Source organism: Schistocerca serialis, chromosome 7 (assembly GCF_023864345.2).
Source record: "Schistocerca serialis cubense isolate TAMUIC-IGC-003099 chromosome 7, iqSchSeri2.2, whole genome shotgun sequence".
Lineage (NCBI taxonomy): Eukaryota > Metazoa > Arthropoda > Insecta > Orthoptera > Acrididae > Schistocerca > Schistocerca serialis.
Genome location: NC_064644.1, coordinates 350,598,930 through 350,625,961, shown reverse-complemented (window position 1 = coordinate 350,625,961; position 27,032 = coordinate 350,598,930). Strand labels below are relative to the sequence as shown.

General features: G+C 39.4%; 1 long non-coding RNA gene across 1 annotated transcript in view; it reads right to left on the bottom strand.

Annotated features, from left to right (window-relative positions):
- LOC126412457 (uncharacterized) overlaps window positions 1-8,579 on the bottom strand; it is a 599,592-nt gene extending 591,013 nt beyond the window's left edge. Inside the window, exon 1 of the long non-coding RNA XR_007575288.1 lies at window positions 8,505-8,579. This is a non-coding gene — a long non-coding RNA (uncharacterized LOC126412457). The remainder of the gene's footprint in view (window positions 1-8,504) is intronic.
- Window positions 8,580-27,032: the final 18,453 nt, after the last annotated feature.

Genomic DNA, 27,032 nt, shown 5'->3' with positions numbered 1-27,032 from the left:
CAGCATCACCCGATATAATTCGAATACATTCCATTATCGTCGTTTTGATTTTGTTGATGTTCATCTTACATTCTCCTTTCAAGACACTGTCCATTCCGTTCAGCTGCTGTTTCAAGTCCTTTGCTGTCTCTGACAGAATTACAATGTCATCGGCAGACCTCTGGGTTTTTGTTTCTTCTCCCTTGATTTTAATTACTATCAAAATTTTTCTTTTGTTTCCTTTACTGTTTGCTCAACTGACAGCTTGAATAACATCGGGGATAGGCTACAACCGTGTCTCACTCCCTTCTCAACCACTGCTTCCCTTGCGTGCCCCTCGACTCTTATAACTGCCATCTGGTTTCTGTACAAATTGTAAATAGCTTTTCGCTCCCGGTATTTTACCTCTTCCACCTTCAGAATTTGGAAGAGAGTATTTTAGTTAACATTCTCAAAAGCTTTCTCTAGTAATGATTAAGCGATAATATTAGCTGACATGTAATTAAATGTCAGTATGTACTTAAAAAAGAAACGAAAGCAGACGTATGCTAATAACAAAACTGTAAAACCACCGTGCCTATCTGTTTGAACACGCTGATCTCCAAACTATTAGACGAATTTTCACGGAGTCTTCACAGGTAAATTGACCGTAGACTGGGGTAACGTATATGCTACTTTCATTAAAATGGGATCACGAGGAAAAAAATATATATCGTAATTTACAGTTTTATCTAAAATCGTCTGCTGAGCTCAGCAGTTCGGACATTTGATCATCACGGTTTACTACAACAAAGAACCAACAGATGGTGCTATTGGTTTTTTCAAAACAATACCTTAGGAAGTTGTAAATCAGTGACAGGCTCAAGCGCTGCAATTTTATCTGTATGAATACAAACTAACAGTGAGGTTGTGCTGTTTAAGACTTTCCCGACGTAATAACTGCTTCATTGGTTCACGGGTGTCGCGTCAGATAATGCTGTGCAAGCTGCACAGTATTTCGACGAGACAACTGCTCGTCATTCTCAGTGAGCACCTGAGGATGAACCAAAGAAGCAACAGTGAATTTACTTGGCTAGCATGTATGGGCGTAATGATTTCGCTTCGCGCAAAAAAAACTTAATGACACTGCTTTGCTTCTTTCGATAGGTTTTATTTACATTCTTTGCTAAGAATTACAAGTCTATTAAGTTTGCGTTGTGATTTGGGTGCCTACAAATTACATTCTGATTTTGTTTTGCTACGAATAAGAATGTATGGAAAATAGTCGAGTATTTATGAATGCGCTAGAGGTCTGAAAGACTAAGAATTATGCGGTCCCAAGAATCCAACGAATATCGTGAGGCGTGACTTGCCGTGGCTCGTGAACATCAAGCTTTAACTCACTCTTTGGAAACTCCCTCCGAAACCATGGTCTCACGTATCCTCAGAACCCTTCACTCACCAAGGCTTAAAGGTACTTCTGTGTAATGTAACATCGTAGAAGCGGAAATTTTGATGATAAGTAACATCGTAGATGCGGAAATTTTGATGATAAGTGGCTCTGGCGAACGATTTTTTTGTACCCCGAACCCCACATACTCCTAACATTTTACCATTTCACTTGAAATGTGTACAATCCCCAGTGAGCTTATCTTATGACATGACCATAAACAAAGCAAAAGGCCAGACGCTGTGAATTCAGGCATGGGGTTAGTGGCAGCTTGTTTTCTAATCGTCAGGTCTACATGGCTCTCTCTCATGCTAGTGAAGCAAAAAGGTCTTCGTTCATGTGCCCAGTCATATCACTTAGACTATTGTATACAAACACGCTTTATAAGTCAAAAATAAATTCCAAACGTACGTCTCGGTCACGCCTATAAATAGATATCAAGGCAAAGAAGGATTTCTCATCTATTAAACTATAAAACCACTATCAGTAATTTTGAAGAGATTAATTCAGACTTATGCCACATTCAATGACATTTGAGAGAGCTGACGGTTAGTTGTTGCTAAGGGATTTAACTAAATTTAACTTCTTCGCCGACATGAAGAGAATGTAATCAACCAGGATACAGTCAATGAAGTAGCCATGACACGGCAAACGTTCGTAAATACTGAAACTGCAATTTAATAAATATGTAGTGATAAATGAAACGGTGCCCAGCAGTGTGTCGAGCATAGAACTACCGCTTTCCGCGAGCAGTCACCTTAACCAGTAGCCAGTTGGAGCACGAGTGGAGGTTCCACTCACGTTTTGTCACTGATATTTCCTGCTGTTATTCTGAGCACTACTACCACGTTCTCCCACTACTAATGTGGAACTATGGTCCCTAGAGAAACGGAGCTATTAAGACAAAGTCTGTGGGAGAAACTTTGCTTGAAGTTTTCGCCAATAAAAGAAGGATACATGAGAGACAATGAAAATTTGAATGAGGCCTAGAGACGTGCTGAGATAGGCCAACGAATAAGGCAGCTGCTCTAAAATGCAAGAGATATAGTTCCGAGTCTTTGCCAGCACACAATTTTCATTTCTCAAGTCATAAAATCGGAGTAAACCAGAGAGATGAAAAACTGATTTTCAATTTACACAAAAGTTAGACTACAGAAATAGACATTGATGACATAATGAAGGAGGTTAAATAAAGATGAAGGGTAAAAGTGAGGGAAAACGTAACATTACAAAAAAATGGTTCAAATGGCTCTGAGCACTATGGGACTTAACATCTGAGGTCATCAGTCCCCTAGAACGTAGAACTACTTAAACCTAACTAACCTAAGGACATCACACACATCCATGTCCGAGGCAGGATTCGAACCTGCGACCGTAGAGGTCGCGCGGCTCCAGACTGTAGCGCCTAGAAGTAACATTACATTTGCGGTTGACATTGATTTAGAAATGTCAGGAAATGACATGAATTACTGGTTATAAAATTTGATATTTCTCTATTATATATATATTAGGCAATTGAACAATTGTAAAATTGCAGTTTATTAATGCTGAAACATAACAAATGGAAGAAATGTGTATGTGGGGACTTTTAAGCTGTGGCTTTGAAGGGTGGAGTTTAGAGACAAAAGAAGGAAAGAGATCTAATATTGCGGGTATCGAGAAGAGCCAATTTCGGTTTTCAGATGAAATCTACCAGGCAGGAACTTAAAAAAAAAGAAAATGGATAACACCGATTAGTGATTTAATTGGGCACCTCATTCGTTTGAAATCTTTGTAAAGAGTTCTCTGAATGGAAATTATTGAAAAAAATTCATAATCCAAATTCCTGATCAGTGGAATGAGTTGCAACAATTGTAACAGTAAGGTACTGATGGGGAGAGAGAGAGAGAAGGAAAGAGAGAGAGAGAGAGAGAGAAAGAGAGAGACGGTGTCCTCAGTCGACTAGGCGCTGATTTTAATGGATGTTGATGACCAGTCTTCGTATGATTGTTAAGGTGAACTTAGGCAAAGCATTGCTAACACAGATAATTCCGAGTGACACACAATATCAGATTTCACTTGTCACACGAGATCACCTCACTCGCGCTAATTTTTCCGTAATTAGACGAATGGACGCGGAGTTAGTTCACGTATCGAAAGAAACCGAGGACTTATAGTGCCTCAAATAAAAGATCCTTTTGCTTCATGGTTCATGAGATTCTTCATGAGAATAGCCGTAGATTTAATCAAGCGCGTAGCTTGTAGTGGAAGAACGAAATAGAGAATTTTGGCGTCATGTAGACATTAAGAGCGACAAAGATGGAGAGTTGCCTCTTATTGGGCGGGAAGGAGGGAGGAAATAGTTCTGATCTTGGTACTGAGTCTGTGCCACATTCACCGAAAATGGTTTTTGGCACAACACAGAAACCTAAAGTCGGAGTAGGTGGAGAGCTAGAAGACGATTTTAAAAATCTAATGAGAGTCCCATATGTTGATGTTGCAGGGGACATTCTAGGATATGTAGATGATAAAGATGAAGAAGAGAGGTGCAGGTGCTACTCTGTGATGAAGAAATCGCTTCGAGAAAGGAAATCATGCGCGGGTTGCATCAAGCCAGCCCCCCTAAAAATTGTTTACTTCAACGCCACGACATTCGATACTTGTACTGACATAATCAGTGCAATACTGTAACGCATATCCTTGTCTGAAAGCATACGAATAACAAACGTTTGGAACTGAAATAAATGGTTGTAGCTCCGTCGTAAGTTGCATTGAGAAGCATCATTTCTTATTTCTTGATGGTGTCTAGTTTCGGACACCTTTGTTCATTTTCAAAACGTCCGTATCGTAATTGTGAGAAATACTGGTGATAGCCTTTGTGAAAATACTACATTTACTGTTCTTCAGTCGGCCACAGTATAGCAGCTTTGATCATCACTGCAGGGGCAGTTTTTGTATATAGGCTATCGCCTGTATTTTCACACTTACGATGTGATGGTTTGAAAATGGACACAGGTGTCTTAAACCAGTCACCACCAAGAAATAAACAAAGATACTTCTCAATGCAATTTATGACGGAGCTGCAACGATTTATGTCAATTAGAAAATAAGTTGCGCGTCTATTTTTCATCTGCACCATGCTGCAAGTTCGCAAACGCTTAGAAACTAGAACAATGGGACACAATTACACACCAGAAGTAAAAAAGATAAATTTCGTAAGATAAACTAAAAACAAAATGTTTCAGCTTGTTCTATGGTTCGTCATCGGCGAACATGACTGTCTCTTACGAGAACCCAGCCGAGCGCATGCTTTGCGCACAGTACTATAGTTTGTGTCCAGTGCTCTACAGTAAACCATGTGTCGTGACCTTCGTCTGACTTATCATCCTTTTTTCTTATAGCCATTTGAGAAAGAAATGTTAAGCGAGTAGTGTTTATTTGTAATTGCGAAGGCGTCATCCTAACGTCTATAATCTTTTCAAGTTATCGGTCGTTCACTTTCTACTAAATTTTTAACGTCTATCCTGTGCGAAAATATTAATACTCATACTGGCATTAGAAACAATAATAAATTCACAAGATGTTAAGTCTTATCATCGAAGTGAATTCACCTTTTGCCTCAGCTTAAAATTTTTCTGGAAATTCGATCATTGATGTTTCGTTAACTGACTGGCAGTCCTATCCAGTTCAGGTGTATCAGTCTGGAGTCAGTTGTAGATTTTAGAACAGAAAAAAATCCTGGAGGCTCCATTTTACAGAGTCGTTGCTGCATACCAACGTCGGCGTTCTCTGTTTCACATACACTAAATACATCTTAATTTCAGTACACATAACCATCATAATAAATGGAACAATGTTTCCATAAACAACAGCTTATTGGACGTTATTTTACTTAACAATGAGAAAGAAGTGGAGCAATCGCTCACTGAATGTCTGTTACCAGTAAATAACTTATTTTATATACGTTAAAATACAAGATGAAAATTAGAGGACATAAATGGCAAGTTGGGCGCCGAAGTATTGATTTGTGTACTAGTTATTGCATAATACCCTAATCTCACAAGCAGAATTCCTCATACGATGTAGAAACAATGAAGATATAACATTAATGAGGCTAATTTATTGACAAGTTTATCACCAAAATTTGCAATAATCCTAATAGCATAATTCAATCCCGTCTCCGGCCACCCTGATTTAGGTTTTCCGTGATTTCCCTAAATCGTTTCAGGCAAATGTCGGGATGGTTCCTTTGAAAGGGCACGGCCGATTTCCTTTCCCAATCCTTCCCTAACCCGAGCTTGCGCTCCGTCTCTAATGACCTCGTTGTCGACGGGACGCTAAACACAAACCACCACCACCACCTAATAGCATAAGTAGCTGAATCTAACCATTTCAACAGATTAACAATGTGTTTCTTCCATTTCAATTTCTCATCAACGCACACACCCAGAAATTTTGAATATTCTGCCTTAGCAACAGTTCAAGTCTATATTTATTTACTGTACAGAATTGTATATAACGTGTTTTCTCAAAATTTAATGACAGTTCATTTGCAGAGAACCGCTTACTAATTTTCTGAAATACATTGTTTACAATTTCCTCAGCTAATTCTTGCTTGTTGGGTGTGATTTCCATACTTGTATCATGAGGAAAAAGAACTAGCTTTGCATCTTGATGAATACAGAGTGGTAAGTCATTAACATACATCAAGAACAAGAAGTGACCCAATACTGAACCCTGTAGGACACCTCCCCCAGTTGGATGACTCTGCTGATTTATGCAGACTATCTGTACTGTTAATTTCAACCTTCTGCATTCTTCCAGTTAAATATTCATTAAACTTGTGCATTGTCCCACTCATACCACAATACTTAAGCTTACCTAGAAGATTTTCATGATTCACACAGTCAAAATCCTCTGAGAGATCACAAAATATCCCAGTGGGTGATGTTTGGTTATTCACAGCATTTAATATTTGATTAGTGAGAGCTTGTATAGCATTTTATGTTGAAAAGCCTTTCTGAAAACCAAACTGACAATTTTTAGTACTTCAATTTTACAAATATGTGAAGCTGCTCTTGAATACATCACTTTTCAAGAAGTTTGGATACGTCTGTCAGAAGTGAGACTGGGTGGTAGTTGTTAGCATCAGACCTATCCCCTTTCTTACGCAATGGTTTAACCATAGCATATTTCAGTCTGTCTGGAGAAATGCCGTGTTTAAATGAGCTACTGCATACGTGGCTAAGAATCCTACTTACCTGTTGGGAACAATCTTTAAGTAGTAGTCTGTTGGAAATGTCATCAATTCTATGCGAGCTTTTACTTTTGTTGAATAGGAGAGGTAGATTGAATTTCAGTTTTATCAAATTGCGTAGATATGCCTGTTCCACATACAGCCTTGCTTTTTCTAGTGAACAGTTGGATTTTTTTTTCTCTATTAACACTTAAAAATGATTATTAAAAATATTTTCTGCTCCTTTTTGTGAACAAACTTTTCATTGTGTCTGATATAAATAATCTTCCTTTGCTCTCGGTTGCTCTTTTACCCTTGTAACAATATTCCAAATTGTTTTAATATTATTATAAGAGTTACTAATCTCAGATACAATGCACATACTTCTGGACTTATTAATAACTTTTCTTAAAACAGTGCAATAGTTTTCATAAATTTTGACATTTCCTCCTTCTAGCTGTAACATACATTTCCCTTTTCTGTTCATAACACATTTTTATACCTTTAGCACGCCATGGCTTTTTAGATGCTTTCTTACATTTATGTTTCAGTTTTCTTAGGGAAACTGTTTTCAAAAACGCTAACGAAGGTCTCATGAAAAAGGCTAAATTTTAAATTAGCCTCAGGATTGCTGTACATCTCACCCCAGTCTAAATTAGCAATTGTTAAATCCTTAATTCAACGCACTATTTTGAAGGACTGATCTGCGTTACTGTTTGGAGCTGTGCGTAACGATCGGACAGACCATTCTTAACACGAGAAGGTGTCTCATCGATTTCTCGGATTTTCATTTCCATATGGGACCATAGAACAAAGCATAATTTTGTTGTTCTGAGCTACTCAATTGTTATCTAGAGTTGACAACATAATTTAGTGTCTACATCATGTGAATAGTGGTAATACTTCATAATCTGAAATGCATAGCAGCATCTGATTAACGAAAATGACGATAACGAGAACCATGGGGTGTTGAAATAGGTCATAATTATGTGAATAGTGCATTTAGTGTCAGTTCTTTGTGTTCTGGTTCTAGTTTTAAGCTAATTACAAATTTTATAACTGTCGAAAGGAACAATTGTCATAAGCCTAAATCAGTAAGATTTGTGAATTTATGTTGGTAACTCATATAAATTGCGTATTAATTAATATTTAATAGGAGGTATTGGACATTGAGACTTCGTTAAAAAACATTTCAGACATATGTGGCTGTTGGTAAGTCTATAAATTGGATTTTCACAAACATCTATTTTCTCAGAACTTAACTGGTGTGCTTTGGACGCTTAGCGTTCGAGTGCCTCCGTTCGTTAAATGTATGGCATATTTTATGCATTATCAGTCGTTTTATGAATGTACACAGAAAACAATATTTCTGATAACACATGCTAAATTCTTGATAGTGCTTGTGATATAACAATGACAAAATATCTTTCCTCATAGAATTAAAAACTGAAACGATCATCGCAGATGTTCCATAAATGAACCTCGATGAAACGTGTAGGAACGTGGAAGAATACATTGTAGCACTACAGTGTAATAAAAATGAATAATAGGTGAAGCTGCGACTGAGAGTTATGGCCCCGTTTACGTCAGCAGAAAGTAGGGAACCGACAGATGGGTTCTACCAACTCTTTCCGCTAGGATGAAGATAAAAACGACAGCTTGAAAGTATGAGTCTTTTATAAACACACCATGCGTTACGTAAGTCAACAAAGATAACACATCCTGTCTGAACGAGTTGTGCCAATCATCTCCACAGGAAACATCATGGTAAACGTAATCATGTTAAGGTTCCAGTCACGTGTAGTATTGAAGAAGCTTCCGTCCTGTCTTTCATTGCTAATCGGCGTAGATAAGTAATGGAGAAAAGTTTGTTTCCCTTACCTTAGAGTATGACGTCAAGGTTATCCAGAAGTGTATCCCGTCTGTGTTTTGAACATCCTGCCGGAACCACTAGCGTCGGCTGACTGGCTAAGGAACGAGGAAAACCGCAGCGAATGCTGCCGTTAACAGACAAGGAAATGGTCCCGGGGCGCTCCAGTGCTCGTCTTAAAGTCAGTTTACATATTGATAGTAGTCTCGGAAGACGGCACAGCGGCTGAGAAGCAAAGGTGTCAGCTACGGACGGGATTGCCAAGAACATCGATATCTGGCTGTCTTCGGCAGTATACTTCAGTTCTATAACCTTACTGCAATGAGTCCTAATTTCGGAGTTGTAACATCATGTGATTGCCTTATCATTTTAAATCATTCACTAATCGAGCAGTCGCTCGGCAACAGCTACAGTTAGCAAATAATGTTGTGAGAATGTAAAAGGTGAACGACCTGTGACGTAACTTGTTTATTGTCGAAGCGCCGTCAGAGATGCAGTGAGTTATTGACTTTGAAAACCGCGGCGCGAAAAATGGACAGAAGAACACTTTTACACTTTTTTTTTTATGTACGAGATATTCTCGATGATCACTCATTTTTTCTCTTGTCTCTTGTAACTTGTGTCGGACGTGCATGTCTTGCCGCCGTATTATTATTGTTATAAAATAATATTATTGTAGTGTAAAGTAAAAGTGCAATACTGCATAGCAGTAGATTTACTGTGCGACGTGTATGTGAAAACGTCAAAGGAATTAATTTCATTACGAGAAGTGCCAGTCAAAACGGCATCCATGTTAAATCCTTCATTGCAGTGTAATTTCATCGATTAATTGCCATAAATTCAGAGTTAAATGGAACTGGTGTATGGACTATTTCTTTCTTATAGAATCTATGTCTCACTCTTTCATGAATTTATTTAATTTTCTTTATGTTTCTGCCAAATAGAGAGTTCACAGTCGCGAATTCTTTCGTCGAAATCGGACGGAAGTTGCATGCGGCGAAATATTTTCTCCGCGCCATATTCTACTGGTAAATGCATGATAAACTACGGTCCCTTAGGAAATTCATGTTGAGCTATCCAAAAATAATTATATTTTGAATAGGCATTTACTCTCCTCTGCAATGCAACTTCCGACTGGTCAGACGATCCAACAAGAAACAGCCGCACACGGTCGGCGTTCGCTCAAAAATGGCTCAAATGGCTCTGAGCACTATGGGACTTAACATCTATGGTCATCAGTCCCCTAGAACTAAGAACTACTTAAACCTAACTAACCTCAGGACATCACACAACACCCAGTCATCACGAGGCAGAGAATCGGCGTTCGCAAATATATTTGCACCGCTGATTATAGCTATATGTTACAGCACAAAAGTAAACATATTGTTATAATTAGCGACGACGAACGGGGACATTTATAACTGTATGTTTATGTACATTACGTAAACATATCGTTATAATTGGCGCCCGAACAAGGACGCGAACTAAAAAAAAAACTCAAAGGAATAAAAATTTATATAAGATACGCATTGTGGAAATATTGATAAAGAATTGTAGCTAATCTTGCGCTTTTTATTTGTTACATGGTATCAAACACCATCCAATAAAATTTCCATTGAGCGAAAGAAACAAGATATTCAGAGAAAATTACGGAAGAGAGATTTTTTTTTGGAACAGAATTTGTGCGAAAATCTAGTTGCAACGCCCAGGGCAGTCATCAGCGACGTAAGTTAAAGTTTCGTTAGCCGTAGCCAAGGTTCCTTAATTTCAGCCGACATTAATCAATTTGTGACGATCTTTAGCAGTTGCAGTAAAAATTTGCTTTGAATTCAGTAGACTGCATTTAGTAGATTGGTAATTTCTTTAAGTATTGTTTAAATTCCATTGTTGTCTATTGCATATCACTTGTTTTTAAATGCCTGCTGCCTGTTCACGGAGCTGACCAGTCTTAGTTTTCATTTATTTTGGCCAGTGTGCATCCATACTTTCTTTTCGGTCCAGAATAGTCTCTTGTTCTCGTGACGTGCAACTCCCGACATTCCGATCTTCTGACGTAGCAGTGACAACCGACTCGCAACCGATAAATTACATCTCTGTCGACAGCTGACGGCCGTAGCTCAAACGAACTGCAGTGACTTACTTTTTGTAAATAAGTGAGCTATGGCAGACGATAAAATGTCATCACTAGATTCAAATGAACAGAACGAAACGAGTGAAGTGTCTCGTCGCTTACCGTCCCGCAGGATAATTAATAGGGCTGAGACACCAATCGAAACAATTGTAGAAAGTGAAGTGGGAAATTTAATGGACTTTGATGCCTCACACCATAATGTTGCCGGTACTGAACTAGACAATGCCAGCATAGTTTCTGCCACTAGTACTTGTAGCCACATACCGGTTACAAGGGAGGCAGGTGAAAGCAATTCAGGGGTAGTGACAGACGGTGTATTCAAACAGCTACTGAGTCAAATAAGTCAAATGATGCAGGACGGAAATCGCCAAATGAAAGACGAAAATAGACAAATGTTACCCTCGCTTGAAGATAAACTTTCTACAGTAATTGAAGATAAACTTTCTACAGTAAGCGAAGAAATAAAAACTGTTAGAGAAAACGTAGCCAAAGAAGTCGCAAAGCAAGTTAAGGATGCTGTTTCTCAAATGCGAAGTGGAATAATTTTCGAACTGAATGACACTTAAGCTACGATGCGAAGCGAGACAGCTGATATCCGAAACGCAACCAAGAATCTTGACTCCACCGTAACCACGGTTAATCACAGATTAGACAGAACAACTACGCAGGTAGAAAAACTAGCCGAGGGAATGTCAAACTTGACTCTGGAAACTGAAACGAAAGTAAAGGAGAGGCTAGATAGTCATGAGAGAGTATTTAGAGAAAAGTATGAGAACTGGATTGCTGGAAAAGACAAATTCGTCGAAAATAAAATTAACAAAGACCTAGTAGAGACTGTGAAAGCAACCACTAATGGTATCTTGTCAGCTCCTGGAAGCTACGGAGATACCGTAATGTCTGAACTCGGTAGCATTAGGCGTACCCTTCAGCAAGAATAACCAAATTGGAAGCAAGAGGTAGCGGAACAGCTAAATAACCTGAAGGCACAAGTGAGTAGTAGTTCCCGAATACAGAGACCGAATTGTCGTAACTCTTTAGCCTCAGAGGAAGAAGATGAATTATTTCGGCAATTCCGCAATACCTGTTGTATCTAATGAACACACTTCACCACCACATATTCCAGTTAGTTACCGGAACCAAGAATCTGACTCAATAGTAAAAATGATGAAGGAAGAAAGCATGATAAAGCATCGAGTTTTTCAAACCTTTAACCCGGAAAAAACGAAATATCCAACCAATTGTTTTTCTTCGTGGATTCTCTGGCATTTTTCAAAATTCGGGGACTGATAGACAGCGTATCCAATTTGTTACCGGATATATAGGTGGCGAATCGGCAATATGGGGAACCGAAATGGTTGATAAGTGTCGAACGTATGAGGAGTTTGAGCACTGTTTCCTCAGCAAATTTTGGAGCGAAGGTGTTCAGAAGCGCCTTCGTAAAGAAGTCTATAATGCAGAACAATTTGACCCCAGGAATAGTAGCCTGAGAAAGTACTTCGAAATATATCTTGGCAAAATCAGGTATTGGGATAACCCTATTAATAGTAAAGGTGTAATTATGATTCTCAAGTCTAATTACCCATATCGATTCGTGAAAAGGTGATAGCCATACCAGATGATAATCCAGATACCTTTCTGTCGATATTAGATTCCCTAGACCTGATCTATGAGGACATGAGAGCTAACAAACCGCGGAATACTCCGCACAGTTCTTGGCCACAACATTACGAGAGTAACGGCCATGAAAAGCCAGGGAACGGTTACAAAAATAGTAACGATTGGCAAAACGGAAATAAAGGCAATGGGTATCCGCACAAAAGGAATAGACTTAATCAACACAACCGATTCAATCCCGTCTATAACACGACTGCTAACCAGTACGGCAATCAACCGTACAAGCAGAAGTTTGGAAATGGTTTCAGTCAAAAAGGTTGGCAACAGCAGAGCGGATCGCAATGGAATGCACCGTACTCGCGCGGCCAACACTCAGCTTTCAGACAGCAACAAACAGCTGAAAACGCCCACTCATACCAACACAACTCCGCGTCTAGTAAAAATCAAGCGCAGGGAATGTACAGAAACACACAGTGTAACGGCAAGCCACAGTGTGAAGGTGGATTTCACAGTAGCAATTCCATAAATCATAATAGTAATAAAAATCATCAGACCCCGCGAAAGCAGTACAATCCCCCTGTATTTTTCACAAAAACGGAAGACAGTAATACGTATTGGACACCAGAGCAAACGCAGCAACATTTTGACACAAGGTTTGTGCATAACAGTAATTTTGTTCCTCAGTGTTCTCATAATGTCAGATTGGTCGAACTTTCTAATGATGAAGGCCAATCAAAATCACACAAACAGGAAAACTAAGTTCAGCATCTGAAAGCTCCCTAAGTAATGCTGTGAGACAGAATGGGGGCGACCACTTAGACGGAGGTACTAACCATGACGTACTTGTACTGAGGTACACTGACGAGATTGACATGAGACAAGAATTATTACAACAGAAAGAGACGACTGACGGTGATGAACCGATAGATGAGCAAGTGCAAGCTACGACAAAACTGCCTATAGCAGGAATTTTGACGACTGTAATCCTAGATACAGGTGCAAATATTAATACTATGTCCTTATGTTTCTATAAGCAAATTAGTACATTAATTAAAATCCCAACATTACTCGTCCAAGGATGTTCAATAACAGGAGCCATCGGCTTCCAGACACAAAGGGTCAGTATACAAGCTTGGGTACTACTGGAGATTCAATCAATACCCATAAAATGTATTTTCCTCGTTGTCAAAATTTGGCAGTGCCATGTCTCTTGGGAATGGATTTTCTACGACGATATAGAGCCCGAATAGATCTTTATACAGGCATTTACACACTGTAAGTTGCTAAAAACACACTTTAAACCATCGTTGCTCTTACGCAAAAATCGAAGATGGCAAAGTCTTTTTGAGGGACCTTACGAGATCCTTCTTATACCGCACACAGGTTGTTATCTAATTTCTGATCCCGCAAATGGAAAAATAAAAGGGTTATACAATCACTCTGATCTTAAAAAGTATCATGCTACAGAATAAGTCTAAAGGAAAGCTTTGTAATGGCAAGAGAAGGTTAGCCGCTAGTGACTAAGTGACAACTGATCTGACTTCGTTAAAGAAATGCTTAGAACAAATTACACGACAGTGAGTCTATCTTACTATACAGCAGAGAATTTAAAATATGTTATCTTGAGCCATAATTTAAGTACGGACAAGCTGATAAATAAAAAAAATCTTGTTTAAGAAAGAAAGTGATCATCCCTAAGAACTGTAGTTTTAAGATGTAGTTTTAAGGAGATAATATTTAAGAGACAAAAATGAAATATGAAGCAAAGGATGTGCCTAACAATCCGGCTTCTGCGATATGAAATAGTAAAGAAGTGAAAATAAAACATAGTATGTAAGAAATTTTTTTAAGTTCAAGGAGCAATGATCGAGAAGCGAAATTTATTTTCGTCAAGGACAAGGGTCGCTTGACAATTATTGGTTCCTGATCCCACTAAAAAGGAAAACAAGTAACTAGTTTCTAAGTCAGCTATGTCTAGATTAAGTTCTAATGTACATAGAAATCTGGAACAGGTTCATCTCTGCATTAAAATGACGTAATGTTTACGAAGCATGTGAGTTACTTGTAAGTACCAATATGACCACGAAAGCGCTATCCTTCAGGTAGATAAACAAAGTAGCATTAATTGTAATTGTAATACGCAGGTGAGATACATTCAAAGCCATAAGTGAAATAAATACCACGTACAAGAGCGTAAGTGACAAGGACAAAGCAATGATGACTTAAGGTCATATATAGAGGTCAATGCAGTGTAGCGCAAGCAGGCGTCAACGCGAGAATAAAATGACAATGAAACCGCCAGCAAAACAAAGCAGCTAGTTCTTGATTGCAACGCGTACGCAGACATACGGCGAAAAGGGAAATTAATTTCTGAGTATTAAGGAACAAGGAGTTGTTTCCTAGATTTCTTCTTCTATGTACTATTATATCTATGTCTTTCTTCTGAATTTGTGTAAATATCCTAACCCACCCAAACCCGTCCCGTAGACTTGACGTCACAGATTGAGAAATGCGGTTGACGTGGAAGGCTGGTTTGGCATACGATTTTCAAAAGGAAACGTGTGAACGAAATCGGGAAAAGCTAGTTTTGAAATGTCTTTATTTTTCCTTGTAAAATGTAAATCCGAGACGCAAACCGAGATCGCGATAAGGAATTTGAATATTTTCTTCAATGGCGTTCTGTTCTCATGCGAGAGGGCGATCAAATGTGACTGATTGATCCTCACATCTAGTAAAAAGGAAATTTTGGTTGAAATGACAGTGATAACTCAAATGAATCTAATGAATAGAAAGAACGATTCAAATGAATTAAAATAATAATAATAACCATGGACCTTGCCATTGGTGGGGAGGCTTGCGTGCCTCAGCGATACAGATAGCCGTACCGTAGGTGCAACCACAACGGAGGGGTATCTGTTGAGAGGCCAGACAAACGTGTGGTTCCTGAAGAGGGGCAGCAGCCTATTCAGTAGTTGCAGGGGCAACAGTCTGGATGATTGACTGATCTGGCCTTGTAACACTAACCAAAACAGCCTTGCTGTGCTGGTACTGCGAACGGCTGAAGCAAGGGGAAACTACGGCCGTAATTTTTCCCGAGGGCATGCAGCTTTACTGTATGATTAAATGATGATGGCGTCCTCTTGGGTAAAATATTCCGGAGGTAAAATAGTCCCCCATTCGGATCTCCGGGCGGGGACTGCACGCGAGGACGTCGTTATCAGGAGAAAGAAAACTAGCGTTCTACGGATCGGGGCGTGGAATGTCAGATCCCTTAATCGGGCAGGTAGGCTAGAAAATTTAAAAAGGGAAATGGATAGGTTGAAGTTAGATATAGTGGGAATTAGTGAATTTCGGTGGCAGCAGGAACAAGACTTCTGGTCAGTTGAATACAGGGCTATAAATACAAAATCAAATAGGGGTAATGCAAGAGTTGGTTTAATAATGAATAAAAAAATAGGAGTGCAGGTAAGCTACTACAAACAGCATAGTGAACGCATTATTGTGGCCAAGATAGACACGAAGCCCACGAATACTACAGTAGTACAAGTTTATAAGCCAACTAGCTCTGCAGATGACGAAGTAATTGAAGAAATGTGTGATGAAATAAAAGAAATTATTCAGATAGTGAAGGGAGACGAAAATTTAATAGTCATGGGTGACTGGAATTCGGTGGTAGGAAAAGGGATTGAAGGAAACGTAGTAGGTGAACATGGATTGGGGCCAAGGAATGAAAGAGGAAGCCACCTGATAGAATTTTGAACAGAGCACAACTTAATCATAGCTAACACTTGGTTCAAGAGTCATAAAAGAAGGTTGTATACATGGAAGAAGCCTGGAGATACTCACAGGTTTCAGATAGATTACATAATGGTAAGACAGAGATTTAGGAACCAGGTTTTAAATTGTAAGACATTCCAGGGGCAGATGTGGACTCTGATCACAATCTATTGGATATGTACTGTAGATTAAAACTGAAGAAACTGCAGAAAGGTGGGAATTTATGGAGATGGGACCTGGCTAAACTGAAAGAACCAGAGGTTGTACAGAGTTTCAGCGAGAGCATAAGGGAACAATTGACAGGAATCGGGGAAAGAAATACAGTAGAAGAACAATGGGTAGCTTTGAGAGATGAAGTAGTGAAGGCAGCAGAGGACCTAGTAGGTAAAAAGACGAGGGCTAGTGGAAATCCTTGGGTAACAGAAGAAATACTGAATTTAATAGATGAAAGGAGAAAATATAAAAATGCAGTAAATGAAGCAGGCAACAAGGCATTCAAACGTGTAATGTTGTTGCATTAGTTCGTTATGAAAGCGGTGCTGATAGACAATAAAAGCGGGTTAAATGCTGTGAGCTGTCTGGGGAAGTTAACCTTGCGTTACTGAGCAACTGTTTCACCAGGTATCCAGTCTAGCTTACCAAATTCCCAACCAAACTAACATTAATTATAATCTTTTAATCGTCATACGACAATCGGTGATATATATATAAGAGAATTTAAATAAAAAGAAATAAATCAGTTTATATTTGGAAATTTATTTTAACATTGATCATTGAAATTTCAGCATATTAAACTTGATTCATAACTAAACTGGTGCCTTATTTAGGATTGTGAAAATGTGATTTTTTTAATCTTATGGAACACATCAAATAGGGAGCCAAGATTGGGAGACTACATACAACACTGCATTCATAAAATAACACACGTTGAAACATATCCAAGAGGAAATTAACCGCAACCAACCGATTCAATTTTCACCCAAAGAAGTTACGTTCATAGGACAATCCTGTCCATCATGAAATTACCACACACTGGTATACTAAATGCATACTAACTCTCTGTGAAATGTTCCCGAAAAGAATAGCTGAGGGCCACTTTGATGCTGACACCACATGCTTCACGGGGTCAACTTGGTTTACACAAAGAGTGTAACTCCACAATAATTTTGATAATTAAAATAAATTACATCGAAAGGCAATTTACAAAAGAAAAGCCTCGAACTGGTTACTATCGTCTCACTATTAACCTGATGGGTCAAACAATTGTATCAGCACGTGGTACTGGTCTCACAAAGTACACCCCACGTGGGTTGAACATAAAGAACAGTTGCTATATTGAAAAATATTGTCAAGACGAGACGTTATAATCTCACGCACATTTGCATTTGATATTGATGATCTTAGTTGGAGTTACTGATCAATACATTGTTCCACTTTACTCACAAAGTAGTGACAAAGCAACTACTGGAAGATATTCTGAACTTCACACTCGAAATACACTGCATTGCAATTTAAGATAACATTAGATATTTTAGAGCTAAACCTGAAATAAAGGTGATTAAATTTTCAGTTAGGCTGAACTTAAGAAATCCATTGTCCTATGGACTTAGCAGACACGCGCTTAGCTGGAGATCTTATCACTTCAGACGCTCGCCGCGGACATACTGGCAAGTGCATCTACCGAGGGTGCTTCACAGATACAAACGGAAGTGACCAGAGAGGCAGCTTCCTATACCAACATGACAAGGGACAGACAGGACCATACCAAGAATAGAAACCTCTCTGCTTTTAGAAAGCGTAGCTACCTGTTGCGACGTTGGTCCTACTGTTCTCTAGCAGACAGGCTTGTCTGCTACCATCAAGCATGCAACTAGAATACATTTGCTCACTCATCCTCTCACACAGAAGGGAAGGTGGATGACAGTATCTTATCATATACAGTATATAAAAGAAAGCGGATGTAGGTTCCGTATGAGACTGTGTGACATGAATTACATATAAACTGTGTTTTAAAGTGTAGTAGTGTGACAGATCGTTCTTGTTTATGTGTAAAAGTAACACGTTTCACTGCTCAGTCTCCTCCCAGATAGTCAGAAACACCACAGTAAATTTAGAAGAGGAATTTATGCCGTAAATGACAAGGGATTTAAGAAATTAACATGAAAGGAATCCAACAGAGACCTTTCAAACGTATCAAAAACAAGATCGACAGGAAGTGCAAAATGGTTAAGCAGGGTTGGCTAGAGGACAAATGTAAGGATGTAGAGAGTTATCTCCCTAGTGGTAAGATAGATACTGCCTACAGAAAAATTAAAGAGACCTTTTTGAGAACAGAAAACCACTTGCATGAATATCAAGAGCTCAGATGGAAACCCAGTTCTAAGCAAAGAAGGGAAAGCAGAAAGGCGGAAGGAGTATATAGAGGGCCTATACAAGGGCAATGTACTTGAGGACAATATTATGGAAATGGAAGAGGATGTAGATGAAGATTAAATGGGGGATACGATACTGCGTGAAGAGTTTGACAGAGCACTGAAAGACCTGAGTCGAAACAAGGCCCCGGGAGTAGACAACATTCCATTAGAACTACTGACGGCCTTGGGATAGCCAGTCCTGACAAAACTCTACCATCTGGTGAGCAAGATGTATGAGATAGGCGAAATACCCTCAGACTTTAAGAAGAATATAATAATTCCGATCCCAATGAAAGCAGGCGCTGACAGAGTGAAAATTACCGAACAATCAGTTTAAAAAGTCAGGGATGCAAAATAGTAACGCGTATTCTCTACAGATGAATGGAAAAACTGGTAGAAGCTGACCTCGGGGAAGATCAGTTTGGATTCTGAAGAAATGGTGGAACACGTGAGGCAATACTGACCCTACGACTTATCTTAGAAGCTAGATTAAGAAGGGCAAACCTACATTTCTAGTATTTGTAGACTTAGAGAAAACTTTTGTCAATGTTGACTGGAATACTCTCTTTCAAATTCTGAAGGTGGCAGGAGTAAAATACAGGGAGCGAAAGGCTATTTACAACTTGTACAGAAACCAGATGGCAGTTATAAGCGTTGAGGGACATGAAAGGGAAGCAGTGGTTGGGAAGGGAGTGAGACAGGGTTGTAGTCTCTCCCCAATGTTGTTCAATCTTTATATTGAGCAAGCAGCAAAGGAAACAAAAGAAAAATTCGGAGTAGGTATTAAAATCCATGGAGAAGAAATAAAAACTTTGAGGTTCACCGATGACATTGTAATTCTGTCAGGGACAGCAAAGGACTTGGAAGAGCAGTTGAACGGAATGGACAGTGTCTTGAAAGGAGAGTATAAGATGAACATCAACAAAAGCAAAACTAGGATAATGGAATGTAGTCTAATTAAGTCGGGTGATGTTGGACGAATTAATATGGAAATAAGACACTTAAAGTAGTAAAGGATTTTTGCTATTTGGGCAGCAAAATAACTGATGATGGGCGAAGTAGAGAGGATATCAAATGTAGACTGGCAATGGCAAGGAAAGCGTTTATGAATAAGAGAAATTTGTTAACATCGAGTATTGATTTAAGTGTCAGGAAGTCATTTCTGAAAGTATTTCTATGGAGCTTAGCCATGTATGGAAGTGATACATGGACGATAACTTGTTTGGACAAGAAGAGAATAGGAGCTTTCGAAATGTGGTTTTGCAGAAGAATGCTGAAGATTAGATGAGTAGGTCATACAACTAATGAGGATGTATTGAATAGGATTGGGGAGAAGAGAAGTTTGTGGCACACCTTGACTAGAAGAAGGGATCGGTTGGTAGAACATGTTATGAGGCATCAAGGGATCAACAATTTAGTATTGGAGGTCAGCGTGGAGGGCAAAAATCGTAGAGGGAGACCAAGAGATGAATACACTAAGCAGATTCAGAAGGGTGTAGGTTGCAGTAGGTACTGGGAGATGAAGAAGCTTGCACAGGATAGAGTAGCATGGAGAGCTGCATCAAACCAGTCTCAGGACTGAAGACTACAACAACAACAACAACAACAATTGCTGACAGATCGGAGGAACTGATGTATTGTGACTGTGAACTAAAAGCATAATTAGTCTTAGAGAAAGATGATGAACAATGTAAAGCGAAATGTTAAGGTAGTTACCAACAAAGCAACAGAAATTGAAATGGACATGATAATCGAAGCTCTCAATTAGCAAGCTACAAAGTGAGACAAACTATTTGAGTATAAACTGTAAAACATTTGTGTACATAGTAGTGTATAATTGAAGGCTTAAAATTCTGTGGAAGTCTGCCACAGACACGAAGCAATGCTTCGTTGTTATAAGTAAGTGATAATTTCGTTCATTATGAAGATAAAAAGTGTTAAACGTGCAGATATGCCGACGGACAGTGATAGTCCGGTTGTGTAACCGAAGGCGGTGATGTGATTACGTGCAGTGCATCGTAAACCAAGTGTGTTAGCTGCTTTGCAAAGGGCGAGCGCTAGCCTACCTTAAAATCTTCAAAATCGGCTGGAAAATGTGGAGGCAGGGATGGTTTCAATGGAGTCTCTGTTCCTGGTAATCCTCGTCCCTCCGCACCAGCTCAGAAATCCACAAAATACCAAACACCATCGACGCAGCGTGTTCACTGAACCGTGCGCGGAAAAGCTGAAATACCGCGTGGAGGCTAGTGAGCGCCTAGAGTTGCGATTCAGCTGTAACAATCAGTCTGTGCCAACGTCCATCGACGCAACAAACGCGTTATATTTAAAGTGATGTACTAGCACAGCACTCCCGCTGCAGTTCGACGAAACGGACTTTCGATGAAAGCCGCTCCCAAAATAAAAGACTCTTATATGAGTACCCAACATTTCACATACTATGCTAATGTTACATCCCGTGAATGAAATGCGAACAGCCAAACCACACGCGAATAGTGACAAAGTCAAATTCCTCTGAACCCCAGACCTAAAATTAGATTTAAGCTTAGTTTTAGACTAGTGGGTATTTATATTTTTGTTACATGTAACGTGTGTACCTAACGTGCGAGCGAGACTCGCCGACCAGAGCTGATGAAAAGTTTTCTACTCGGAGAACGCAAAGTAGCGATCCAACTTCTCAAGGGATAAGCTTCACCTGGAGAAGAATCAAATTTTAACTTACTTGTCAAATACACAAACAATGAAAGCGTAAGAATCATGACAACTAGTGAGCAATGGAAAATGGACATGTGTGAGAAATTCCATGTGTGAGAATTATATGTATATAAAAATGGACACGTGTGCAAAATTCCATGTGTGAGAATTATGTGTATAAGTGTATAAAAAGATGAATCCTATGTGTTTTCTTTCAGAAAAAAAAAAGAGACTGTAATGAGCATAATGTATAATCTCCATTGTAAATTTTGTAGATTTATTGTCTTGGTTTTTAATTTTTTTGTGTATCTTTACATTAAGAATTGTCTTAGTCTATGAATGAGAGATCACCATATTTGAATAATCCTAATAATCAAATGACAGGAATACTGTGTTTGATAAATGTAAGTCTGTAAAGTACTCAATCCCATAATGTTGACGGCGACATGTGAATCTTGGTAATCTTCTTGATTTCCAAGATTCCCATGGAAGGCAATGTAACATTATGTGATTGTCTTATCATTTTAAATCATTCACTAATCGAGCAGTCGCTCGGCAACAGCTACAGTTAGCAAATAATGTAGTGAGAATGTAAAAGATGAACGACCTGTGACGTAACTTGTTTGTTGTCGAAGCGCCATCAGAGATGCATTGAGTTATTGACTTTGAAAACCGCGGCGCGAAAAATGGACAAAAAAATAACACTTTTACACACTTTTTTTTTTTGATGTACGAGATATTCTCGATGAATAGTTACTCATTTTTTTCTTGTCTCTTGTAACTTGTGTCGGACGTGCATGTCTTGCCGCCGTATTATTATTGTTAAAAATAATATTATTTTAGTGTAAAGTAAAAGTGCAATACTGAAAGTGCAATACTGCATAGCAGTAGATTTATTGTGCGACGTGTATGTGGAAACGTCAAAGGAATTATTTTCATTACGAGAAGTGCCAGTCAAAACGGCATCCATGTTAAATCCTTCATTGCAGTGTAAGTTCATCTATTAATTGCCATAAATTCAGAGTTAAATGGAACTGGTGTATGGACTATTTCTTTCTTATAGAATCTATGTCTCACTCTTTCATGAATTTATTTAATTTTCTTTATGTTTCTGCCAAATAGAGAGTTCACAGTCGCGAATTCTTTCGTCGAAATCGGACGGAAGTTGCATGCGGCGAAATATTTTCTCCGCGCCATATTCTACTGGTAAATACGTGATAAACTACGGTCCCGTAGGAAATTCATGTTGAGTTATCCAAAAATAATTATATTTTGAATAGGCATTTACTCTCCTCTGCAATGCAACTTCCGACTGATCAGACGATCCAACAAGAAATAGCCGCACACGGTCGGTGTTCGCAAATATATTTCCACCGCTGATTGTAGCTATGTGTTACAGCACAAAAGTAAACATATTGTTATAATTAGCGACTACGAACGGGGACATTTATAACTGTATGTTTATGCATACACATTACGTAAACATATCGTTGTAGAGTCCGTTATTTGCTTCAGACATTATGGAAAGAGTCCATATTTTATTCTTAGATGAATCTTTAAACGAAATAATTACAGTATTCAACTACGTCTACGCCTATATTTTGAACAGTTTGCTTGGTTCCTTTTTTAAATTTTCCACTTGCACGCTAAATGGAGATAACGCGTGGAAGTACGAGCTACGCTGGAAACGAAGGCACGAAATCTAGGACGTTACTAGCGGAGCACTAGTTCAAATAGGGAAGGCAAGTAACGGGATTCGTCCGCCTCCTTGCTTTAAGGAACCATCCCATCATTCGTCTCAGGTGGTCAGAGGAAACTTTGGTACAACTTAAGCACCCCCTCCTGGAATGCAAGTCTCGTGGCCGTGCAATGTTGCTGGATCCTCATGTGTGCGTCCGCAGCTCGTGGTCCATTGGCTAGCGTTGCTACCTCTGGATCACGGGGTCCCGGGCTCGATTCCCGGCCGGGTTGGGAATTTTCTCTGACCGGGGACTGGGTGTTTGTGTTGTCCTCAGCTTTCCATCATCATTCATGAAAGTGGCTAGGTAGGACTGTACAGATTTGGAATGTGTACGGATGCTGATGACCGCGCAGTTGAGTGCCCCACAAATCAAACATCATCATCATCCTTATGTGTGATATCACTAAAAGTGCCACACCTCTTACCGACCACACATGCCCCTATCAGTGAGGAGGCTGGGAAAACGACCGTTACCAGTGCAAACTGATACGCGTTGACGGCTATTATCAACAACAGAATAGATCAAAAACCCTTGCGAGGCAAAAAAACGGACTGAAACAATGTCAGCTAGTAGAAATGACGAGGTTCTACATGGCCCATATCTTCCAGAAATTTGCTATAAAGACAGAGATCTGAATTTTTCATATTTAGTTATTGTCATAGTGTGCGTTTTTTGTTACAGATTTCGTGTAGTGGTCATCACTGTTGTACTTTAAAAGACGAAGAACTGAGTCATAGCGATATGTTTTGGTGTTTAGTAAGTCATAAGACATAAACATCTGCTATATACGGTATCTGAAAAACGAACAGCTTATATCTCTATTGATCTTTCGTTAAATATAAAAGATAGTAATTTATAACTTTTTAAACTATAAATAGGGCGTAGTAGAGCATAGCTTTCTATAATCAAAAGCTTTTAGAAGAAACAATGATTATGCTCGTCAGTGATCTTCTATGGATTCAAGTACGCCAGATTGATATTGCCTTTCCATATTTTGTACCGATACAAGTTTTGAGATGAAACACACGTCCGGCTGCAAGACAGTCGTGATGACGTTCCTACAGAAGATGTCATACTGGTCTCTAGTGGCATTTCAAAATATAATTGTGAGCAAAGCGCCAGCTCATTTGAGTTTGTCGAAATACTGTTTGAACACGTGTAAAATCTACGTTATTCGAGAACAGGATACGACAGATCTGAAGACTAGTTACCTGACAATGTGACCGCCAAGTGGCTTTCACAGAATGCCTCCTACAATAACACTAGAGCGTCAATGTAATCAAAGTAATTAATCTAACGTGTTGATGTTTAGAACTGTCATGTTGTACAACCTCTGGAACGAAAGAAGGCGTTGAAACATTGCGAGGGCGTGAGTCGAACAGTACGGAAGCAGACTAGAAACATCCAGAAAATTTAGAGGGCAGAACCTATTTGTACGAGGATAGTTGGTCGAAGTAAATGACGCTGCTTGCACCATATGAATTTTATCCTTATATTTCGAACTTAAGTCTTGTCACAATTTGATTAAATAACTCGAGCCATTATTTTGGTTGATTTCGGCAAAATATTTATGGTGACTGCGTGTTGTCGGTGTTGAAGAAGCACAGCAGCAAAAGTTAATAATTCAGTTCAGCCACCTTAACATAGCAGGCTGAGTAGCTGTACCAGGAAGAAAATCTGTTCATGTCGTCGGAAGAGGTGGGACAAGAAATATTTTTTATTGTTTATTTCTTTTTACTGGAAACAAACGTACGCCACAGTAACTTAACTACACCCCAGTGTGTGTGTGTGTGTGTGTGTGTGTACATTACTAAATTTAAGATTCAGATGTGCAAGCATCTTTCAAGGTCACAAGGGAGTAGAGAGAGTAGAAACTCTTACAAGATCATAGGGGCAATAGTGCTCCACATTCGACTTGATATTTAGCTATTGCTGTTGTTGTGATCGTCAGTGAGAAGATCACAATAATGTGAAAATATTTGCATATATACATAACTACTGCAACATACACCCATCTGAACCTGCTTGCTACACTCAGCACTTAGTCTTAAGTTTTTACCCACGAAATGTGGCCGAGCGGTTGTAGGCGCTACAGTCTGCAATCGCGCGACCGCTGCGGTCGCAGGTTGGCATCCTGCCTCGGCCATGGATGTGTGTGATGTCGTTAGGTTAGTTAGGTTTAAGTAGTTCTAAGTTCTAGGGGACTGATGACCTCAGATGTTAAGTCCCATAGTGCTCAGAGTCATTTGAACCATTTTTATCCACGAATTTACCTTTCATTACGAAACTGTCGCTTCCTTGATGCCTCAGTACGTGTCGTATCAACCGATCCCTTCTCACAAGGGACCCCTCGAGCGGGAGGTCGTAAAAGGCCAGAGCCATTTACGGCATTCGACTTCCCACAATATTGGCTACTAACGGTAGCAGGATGAGGGGGGCCGGAGGTATCAAATGGTGAGAACAGCCTGAGGCTACGGAGCCTAGTTGAACAACTTAGTCGAGGACTAATTCACGACAGTGCACAGGGCTAGTGGTGTTGATAACAAATCAGAGAAATAGTAACGATAAATGAAGGAAACATTCCATTAGATGTACGACGAAGTTAACGAAACTGAAACCCAAGAAAATTCGCAGAGTGAAGAAGAAGAGGCAGATGAAATACTGACGTTTATGCGAGCTGAGTCAGAGTGGAATGGGTGCTGTCTTATACGTTCGACAGTGCGGACAACGTACTTGAGGGGTACAATGAAGACAAGCGACTAACAAATGAAAGTTATATTGAAAAAGGAGTCGAGCGCTGTAGTTCATCATCTTTGCCGAACAGGGAGCCACAAATCCCGTCTCCAGTGAAACAAAGTAAAGGACAGTCGTTGTCCGAGTAGCGGGTACTAGTCGTAATTACCTACGTGGAAGATCATTCCCAGCATAGCAAAAACAAATTATGAACAGTTTTTGAATTAATCCGTGCAGTCCATTAGGAAAACTACGGATATTCAATGAGGACAAGGCACACTTGTTACAAAAACTGGTGTTTGTGCGTTTCAAGGACGCTCGATACAATTTGCAGGACTTACATGTGTAAGTAGGCTGTTTAGGTTTTTTTATTGGTTACGCCACCTCTGTATGAAAATCACTGGCTGTGCTGTGTGCAGTCTGTGGCTGCTTTGCATTGTTGTAATACTCGCCATTGTAGTGTTAGGCAGCTGGCTGTGAACAGCACGTAGCGTTGCGCAGTTGGAGGTGAGCCGCCAGCAGTGGTGGATGTGGGGAGAGAGATGGCGGAGTTTTGAAATTTGTCATGAACTGCTATATTTATATATGATGATATCTAGGTAAATACATTGTTTGTTCTCTATTAATATCTTTCATTTGCTAACTATCCCTATCAGTAGTTAGTGCCTTCCATAGTTTGAATCTTTTATTTAGCTGGCAGTAGTGGCGCTCGCTGTATTGCAGTAGCTTGAGCAGCGAAGATTTTTGTGAGGTAAGTGATTTGTGAAAGGTATAGTTTAATGTTAGTCAGGGCCATTCTTTTGTAGGGAATTTTGAAAGTCAGATTGCGTTGCGCTAACAAAATATTGTGTGTCAGTTTAAGCACAGTCATGTATAATTGTTCAAAGGGGACGTTTCATACATGATAGTGACTTACTTCGTTATGCACATCAAATTGTAGGCTACGTAGGTTACAGTTATTTCAAGGCAAACAGTGGATGGCTGCATAACTTTAAACAGTGCTACAGAATTGTAAGACGTAAGATGACGACATTCCAAACCAAACGTCAACTAGATGATGCACAATAAACTACTGAAACGGCCAGAAAATTTGTAGATGAGATAAACGAACTTACCCCATCGTTCAGAAGGGAATTTGTTTTCAACTCCTACCAGTTAGGATTTGAAGTGGAAATGCATATGAAAGGAACCTCGGAAATTAGAAATACCAAGAGAGTAGTATCAAGATCAAATAACATCAGTGATTTAACGCATGCGTATACAATTATGCCGACTGTTAATCTGGATGTTAAATTGGATGGAAAGTTATATATTGCGCGGCGATTCTTTCTCGTGTGCGTTATCTTGCGAGGTCAGTGGGGAGTGTTTTTGTCACAGGAGGCAAGAGTGGGTAAATGGGCGAAGAGAGCTTCACCTGTGGTATGAGCATTGCTTTTG